Source organism: Psammomys obesus, unplaced genomic scaffold (assembly GCF_907164565.1).
Source record: "Psammomys obesus unplaced genomic scaffold, mPsaObe1.curated_primary_1811, whole genome shotgun sequence".
Classification (NCBI taxonomy): Eukaryota; Metazoa; Chordata; class Mammalia; order Rodentia; family Muridae; genus Psammomys; species Psammomys obesus.
Window position 1 is genome coordinate 7,456,428 of NW_026591086.1, and position 8,458 is coordinate 7,464,885.

Genomic DNA, 8,458 nt, shown 5'->3' on the forward strand with positions numbered 1-8,458 from the left:
TGCAGCACATTGAAGGAGAAAATCAAGAGGGCCCCCTGCCCCGGCCCCCCGCTCCTATGCACGCAGCTGTCAACATTCATCTATGCCACCCAGAGCTGGTGTTGTACCCACCATGCCATGGTTTTGTGGACTCCCGATGACAGGCAGCCACTGTTACAGAGTAAGCAAACCCTGCTTAGCCCCTCTTCCCCCTAACATGCTTGGCAACTGCCTGTTCCCAGGTCCCCATTTCCAGAGCATTAGTTACATAGTTGGGATCATTTGACATGTAACCTTTTCAGATTGGCAGTGCCTACCACCAGGTGACCTAACCCCTGTGGTACCTTCCCCTCCCAGGAGGGTTCAGAAGACGCCATCTATCTTCGTTCAAGCCAGTGGCCAACTGCCCTGGGCTCAGCTTTTTCTTCCGAGAATTGCTTCTTCTTTAAAGGGACATTTCTACCAAGACTTTGATGTGAACAGAGGGCCGTCCACTTCCACCCCTGGGGCCAACTTCAACATCCTCTTTTTTTTCTTTATTCTCTCCCACCCCCCCCCCTTTCCTCTCCAATGAGAACACAAACATCTCCAGGGTAGAGATGTCTACATGCCTGGGAAAGAAACAAGATCACAGATAGTTCTCACGAGGTGAGACTCACGCTGCAATAGGGAATGGAGTGCAGGCCGCAGGGAGTTTTGTCCCTCGGTAATGATAGCGTGAAGCACTTTCCCTGTTATGACCGCCTTTCCCGTGTGCTCAATGCCATACTATAATTTCACACTTCTTATCTAAGATCAGTCCCCGCAGACAGGCAAGTGTGGGCCTCTGTCTGTGGCGGGGCCTGCGACACAGAAGGCAAAGCTCTGATGCCCTGACTTCCAAGTCAGTCTCTGTTCCCTCCATCTTTTCACTCCCACCTTGCCCAGATGTCTATATCGTGGAGCCATTTATTGGCCCTCCTTTAGGTGCCAGGCTCTGTGCTGAGCGTACTGTGAACACGACCACACTTAAGACCTGGTGTCACCCCGGACAGTAGGTTCTAGGAGACTGAGGCACAGCAAGAGTCCTCAGGCTGGACTAAGTGAGTCCAGAGCTGAGCTCATGTCTAGCCTTGCCGCTTCCTGGTGAGGAGAGGGCCACGTGGATGGTGTTCCACATGTCCCAACGGCCCCCTCCTGCTGTGAGTCTGGTGTGTGTATGGGGCGGGGGACACTGCCCCAAGCCTGCATGGCCCAGTCCCTTCCCATAGTGATGGAAAGAATATAGACCTTGATGCCTAAATAGCTTCCTAGGTTCAGGGAAGAAGCCAGGACAGGAAACAATCACTTTCTGTTACATATAGTTCCAGAAATGTCAAGTGCCTTCACCAAGGGACAGGTGAGGTAGGCAAGGCGTGTGCAGATCGAGGACCCTGCATTCCTTTGCTGTTTTTTGACTCTACAGGGACAGATTGACATTTGGGTGTCTACGCCTGAGTGCTTTTCATGGCTATGGGAATGTAGCAGGAGTGGACCATGCATGCTATGCCCAGGGCAGTGTGGGGGCCTGGACTCAAAGCAGAAGGGTATGGTGGGAGAGGAGATCTCAAAGGCTCCAAGAGTCACAGTTTCTCAGCCTGCCTGTGGGTAGGCAGTGATGGCCTTCTGCTTGCTCCGGGACTGTAACCGGAAGAGTCACCACCAGGGGGAGATAGGTGACCGTTCTCCGGCCCCGAACAACCCAAAGGCGAGAAGACACAGACGCCTGCCAGTTAGTAGGGCTGGACTCAGGAGTCCATCATGTGGGTTCTGTGTAGGTCCGTGCCGTGCCTGGTCTCTCATTTCACCAGTCCACTGTGCAAACACACTTCTGTTACGACAACACCAATAACTAGAAGTGGAATGCTTTCTATTTAAAATGTCACTACTCAGCCCCTAACTCCCGGTTTGCTGGGCCAAACTGCTGATGAGAAGAACAAGAGGGTACCCCCACCACCACCACCGCACACATACTACCTACCCCAGATCATAAAGATTTTGAGAAAGTGCTTGGAGTTCCCAACGTACAGACATCCTGAGTGGAAAATTTGAAATGTGGAAGCTGCCTGCCTCAGTTTACAGAGGCGTAGAGCCTACACCGAGAGCATAAGAAGCCAGGTTTAATTAAACCTTGGAGCTATTGCTTGGAGCTCTGCCATCCTGTGCAATATCTCTGGTCCTCTAAGATTCCTTGCTCTCACCGTAGACTCCCAAGAGTCTCTTTCAAGGCTGGGACCCAGAGGGCAGTATTCTGTGGAATCCTTTTTGGCCCCATCTGGGATGTTTCCCCAGTGGGTGGCTCCCTCCTGCTTGACATAGGTGGTTTCCAAGACCAGTACTCTCTGGGCTGGCCTCTCTCATTTCTCTGTCCCCTCCTTAGTTGTCTCTCTTTTCCTTGGGTGGCCTTACCCACATTCCAATGATCATCTCAATTCACTGAGATGTCCCGTGGGCCCCTCATATGTAGCATGTCCAACCCTAAGCATTCAATCCCCACCTTACCCCTCACCAAACCTGTTTCATCCTCAATTTTAACTCCAGGTCAGGGTGGAATGAAGGGTATAGTTCCCTGGTTCCTCCCAGTGTGCTGCCAGGGCGCCAGGGAAAGGCCTAGAAAGGATCTCTCTCTCCTTTCCTCAGGGTCCCTACCTTGGACCTAGATTGCTGCCACAGCCTCTCTCGCAAAGTTGTCAACAATCACTACCGCCCAGCATGTTCTCAGTCCAGCCATCAGAGGGAGCCCTTAAATCTTCAGGTCAGATAAGTTCAAACACTTGATCCAAAATTTGTCATGCTTCCCTGTCAGTTTCCTGAGTAAAAGCCCCATCAATAACAGACGCCTCTCAGACACCCTGGGATCTGACCCGGCCCTCACTTCCTCTCTGCTCTGAGCTCCTCTGCTCTTTGCCCTCCTAACTTACCTGGCTTCTCAGTATTCCCCGGGCTCCTGCAGGTCACCTGTACCTTCTCACCCTGCCCCCACCCCTTGCATGGCTCCCTCACTCTCTTTTTTATCTTTGTTTGAAGATCACCTCCTCAGGGAGGACTTGCAGAGTCCTCTAACCTCCCTCACCACCCACCCCAATTTCTCATCCCATTCACTACCTTCCAACCGAATTGTTTCTCTGCTGCTACCACTACCCCACAACTAAACTGTAAGCTCTGTGAGGGCAGAGCTGCCCCCTGCCCGCTACTGCGTCCGAAGCTAGAGAAGAGTTGCGGCAGCCTGTCGGGCTCTTACTACAGATTTGTTGAATGGATATGATTCAATGAAGATTTCTTTCTTTTTCTTTTTTCTGTAAAACCGGGCAAGTTTTTTTTTCTCTTTTCTTTTCCCAATATATCCTGACCACAGTTTCCCCTCCCTCCACTCCTCCCAGCCCCCTTCATACACCTCCCCTCTCCCCCAGATTCACTCTTCCTCCATTTCCCTTCAGGAAAGAGCAGGCCTCCCAGGAGTGTCAACGGGACACCGCATAACAAGATACAATAAAACTAGGCATGAACCCTCATATCAGGGCTGGACAAGGTGGCCCAGTAGGAAGAAAAGGGTCCCAAGGGCAGGCAAAGAGTCAGACGACACCCCCCCCCCCCCACTGTTCGAAGTCCTACAGGAACCCCAAGCTAAACAACTATAACATATATGCAGAGGGCCTAGCCCAGACCATGCAGCACTGTGATTGCCACTTCAGTCTCCATGAGTCCTAAGGGGCCATGTTCTCATGGTATCTTCGACCCTTCTGGCTCTAACAATTCTTTCTCCCTCTCTCTGCAGGAGCTCTCCCTGAGCTCCAAGGGGGAGGGATCCAATAGAGATCTTCAATGTATTTATTTTTCTTCACAATTAAATAAATACTTCTCCTAATGACTGCACATTGGTAAGGCTGCTCAGTAGTATTCAGAAAGATCGTAGCAATGGTGGTTTCCCTGATGGTTTGTAGTCTTCAGTAATGATTTGGAGTGCTATATGTGAAATCCCTGTCCAACTGGCAAGTCTGCATTTATGCAGCCATCATCTTAGGGATGGTTGGTTGGTGACTTGGGCATACTTTCTCCAACCAACCTTGCCTCCTTGTGTCACTAGGCCAACTCGCTCACATTCAGGTCAATATCTGTACTTTTGGTAATCACACCCAGGGTTGTATATGGTGGGGATGATGGGTTCTTTTTCACACCAGGTATCATTAGGCAAAAGGTAGCTTTTGTCTCAGGATATGTGGCACGGGCTTTTTTGAAATGTAGGTCCATCAGTTAATATTGGTTTGTATTTAGGTGGTTTTCTCATAAAACCATCACCAGCAAAGCAGACTTTAAGAACCATCCTCTGTTCCACGTCTTCCTCCTTCCTTTTCTGTCCCAATAACTTTGAACACTTCTGTTTCTCCTTGGGTATGAACTTTGGGTAGAGTGACTCCTCATTTTCCTGCCTTCTGTTTTCGTGTCTGCTTAATCACGTTGGAAAGTACTCTTGTCCTTGACTGCCCCTCTCTGTCTGGTAGTGGGCAGGTGCTGCTTGCTTCCTGTGGAGTCTTCTCCATCATTGTTTCCTTTGGTGTTTCATGCATCTTAAGAGTCTTTTCCATCTGTATTTTCTCAGTGTGGCCCTGTTTATGGTAAAGCTTAACCTTAAGGCCAATCTTTCTTTCTTTTCCCTTCTTCCCCCCTTTCATGGACCTCCTAACTTTATTTCTTCTTTTTCTCATGGTAACTCAAACAATATCCATAGAATTTATGGTGTAGTTCAATGTATTCATTTTGTGACTCGATGGCAGCCGTGGAGCTAAAAACCTCTCAACTCCTGGGTTTCACTGCTCAGTGAAGATTTCAAAAGCTCCTGTATGTAAAGTCTGTTGGTGTCTGATCCCAACTTTGTCTAGATGATGATGATGATGATGATGATGGAGGTAAGGAAGTGATGAATAATTTCAGATACCCCAGGTGACCAGTGCAACCTTACAACTTGACAGCCAAAGCAAAGCCAAGCCTAGATGGCAGGAAAGTAAAAATAGTTTGTCTTTCTCTTTCTCACTCCCTTACTTCTTCTCTGTCTCTGTCTCTCTCTTTTCCTTCCTCCCTCTCTCCTTCTCTCTTTTTTTTCCCACCATTGCTGGAGACTGAACCCAGAACCTTGTGTTGCTAATCACTTGTGCTTCTTCTCTACATCCTCCCCGCCCCTCGGCTGAGACATAAGGGGAGAAAGAAATAGGAGGGAAATATTATATGTCTATATGAAGGGAAGCAGAGCAACAAGGCCAGACTCAGAGCTATGCAGACAGTAGACACTCAGGAAACCCAAAGAGCAAATGACTGTGTCTCTTGTCGTATCAGTATCTGGAGAGCTGGCTTTAGTGAAGTCTGAGACTAGGAGGAAACAGGGTATGGAGGGATGGCAGGCATCTCCTGGGGCAAGACAGGGGCATCTGAACCACCTTTGTTCACAGTCGTGGGACGTGCCTGAAACTCTAGGGCCCTTTGAGTAGAGGTGGACTGGAGAGAACAGTATTTGGGGGAGCAGACAGTCTAGGTTCTCTCTGCACCCAGCATTTCTTCCTAACGCACCTTCAGAATTGCTCTCCCAGTTAATCTCACAGGTAGAACAATGATTAATTTCAGATTTGGCATTGAATCCCCCTTTTTAGAAAACATTTTTCTAAAAATGTTTGCCAGCTCTCCACACATCTGGTGCTCCCCATCCTCCCAGATGAGGAGCCAAGGCCATGGGAAGTGTATCTTGTTTGGTGTATAATCTCGGAATAGCTCTTTTCTCTTCCAGTTATTAGCAGCATTCCAGGGTCTCCAAGGGATGCTATCTACAAGGCCAAGATCAGACAGACAGGAGCAGGTGGATCAGGTCTGGCATCTGACAGGCAGTGTTCCCTAAGCCTGCTGACCGGTATCCTGCCTCAGAGCTCTCTAGGAAGTGTCTACTCCACCTGCCTGCCTGAATCCAAGGTGGCTTGGAGCAGTTGATATAAACTAAAGCCAACCCAGAATGACCAGAAGAGCAGCATTTATGTTACTTCAATGCGTTAGAGTGGTGGTCTGCCTAAAGAGAGGATCAGAAAATCTCCAGATGTGAGTTACAAGATGTAAAAACTTCTGCCCTTCAAAACCAGCCTTGCAGGGCTGAGTCTGACACAAATGTTTATCATCTTTCCACATAAGGGCTCTTGCAAATCAGCACCAGAGAGATGAACACTCCATAGGGAAAGAATGCAAAGGACGCTACCAGATGATTCTAGATTAAAAAAAATGAAGGTTTATTAAAAATATGAGAGGTTGAATATAAATTTTAAAATGTAATATATATATATATATATATATATATATATATATATAATTTTTTTTTTTTGAGACAGCATGTTTTGTAGCTCAGGCTTGCCTCAGACTCAATTTGTAGTTGAAGATGACCTTGAAGTCCTTATCTTTTGCCTCTGCCTCCCAAGTGCTGGGATTACAGGCATGTGCCCCTACATCTGTTTTTTTTTTTTTTTTAATTTCTCTTCCTTTTTAAAATTTGTTGTTTCTTATATACATTGGTGTGTTGCCTGCTTCACACATACATGTCTGTGTGAAGGTATCAGATCTTGGAGTCACAAACAGTTGCAAGCTGCCATGTGGGTGCTGGGAATTGAACCCCGGTCCTCTGGAAGATCATTCAGTGCTCTTAACCACTGAGCCATCTCTCCAGCCCCCTACATCTGTTTTTTATGCAGTACTTGGGACCAAATCCAGAGCTTCAAGAATGCCAGGCAAGCACCCTACTAACTGAGCTGCAGCCTCAGCCCCACATTAAAATATAACTTAAAAATGGTGTAGACTTTATGTAAAACCAGCCAGATGGCACTTTGTATCCTTATCTTAAAGGGGAGAGCATATTACAGGCAAAAGTACAAACTGCCACAACCTCTCTGTAAGGTGATTTTCCCAAAGTTATTAGCATGTCCATCATGTATGGACGGTAGGTTTAGGTTTAGGAATTTATTCTAATCAGATGACTTAATCAGCCACAGATGGACATTTATGTAAAGGATGTTCATTGTAGTGTTATTTAAAATAGCAGGAAAAAAAATGAAAGCCATCTAAATGTTCAATAATAGGCAGGCTAAAGAGAATGTACTCTATCCATATGAAAAAAAAATACCAGCAAGCCATTAAAAAAACCACATTCTCAATGAATATTTAAGGCTATTGAAAAGTCTCACAATATATTTTAAGTGAAAGAAGACCAAATTATAAAACAGTAATTTCCCTCTAGCCCCAATTTTTTTTAAAAAAATGTCTTTTTATGAGTGCAAATTAAAAAAAAAAAAAAACTAGACAAATGGGGACTACATCAAAATGTTGACACTGGATTATCTTGAATGGCGGGATTCAGGGTGAATTTTATTTTCCTCAGTACACTTGTCTGTAATTTCCATATGTTCTCCAATGAATGAGTATTATTTTAATAATAAAGAAAAAAACGCTATTTGAGGAGGGGGGAAAAAAGTAAATGCTAAGAGAAAAGGCTTCGGCTACCCAAATGGTCTGAGTGCTGGTTGCTATGGAAACCGTAACTTTGAATTGCCCAACTTTTTGTGAATTAGTTTCCTTCTCTGTGGGCTTAGAGCAGGCGCTGGCTTCAGCATTCTCCAGGCTGACACGTGCCTGGGAGTGGGGGAGATAGCAACTGGGGGCCCTGGTTTCATCCTGATTTCCTTTCTTCTCCCAAGAAGGGAGGGTCCTTGCTCCCACAGTGGATGCTGGGGAGAGAGCTGCCTCAGGGGCTGATTCTGCCCCTCTCACTGGGGTTCTTCTAAGCCTCCGAGAAGCCTCTGAGGAGCATTTGATGGTTCTTGAACATCTGCTAGCCTGGAACCCAAAGATGGGGTTTCAGTCACAGCACGGAGTAAATGGCAAATGACTTTATTTGTGCCATTGCACAATGAGCATCAAAGGTTATGGATTGCAAAGCAACCATATGCAGAGTTCAGTATGTAAACAAAAGTCCTGCTAGCTCAAGCCTGTTCTTGCCCATTTGCTCTGCCTTGCTTTCCTCTTCTGCCATGGGAGATAGTGCCCACCTAGAAGCAAAGCCAAAAGTGCAGCCTGAGCACCAGGTAATCTTGGTTGAGCTTCGGAGGCCACTTTCCTCTTCCTAGCCTCAGGCCACCGAATGGCTTGCCACTGCCATTTGCAGATCCTGTTGGGAGCTCTTGAGTGTGGAGAACGGATTGAGGCAGCCACAAGTTGGAATTTTAAAAAGCAATGTGTCCTTTGAGCAGGAGCCCGGGCTGGGGGCTTTGCAGGCTGTCGCTTTGTCCCGGGGACCAGATGGAACTTGTTTTTCTGTGCACTCCATGGTTTAACCCTTCATTGCACTCCCTCCCCAGCAGACCCATTCAGGAACTGCTGCCTCTGGGGTGAGAAACTGTGTGTGTGTGTGTGTGTGTGTGTGTGTGTGTGTGTGTGTGTGTGT

General features: G+C 47.1%; 1 pseudogene; it reads right to left on the reverse strand.

Moving 5' to 3' along the window:
- Nucleotides 1–3,960: 3,960 nt before the first annotated feature.
- The window catches only part of LOC129678874 (ribosome biogenesis protein NSA2 homolog), a 6,533-nt pseudogene continuing 2,035 nt past the window's right edge, over nt 3,961–8,458 (reverse strand).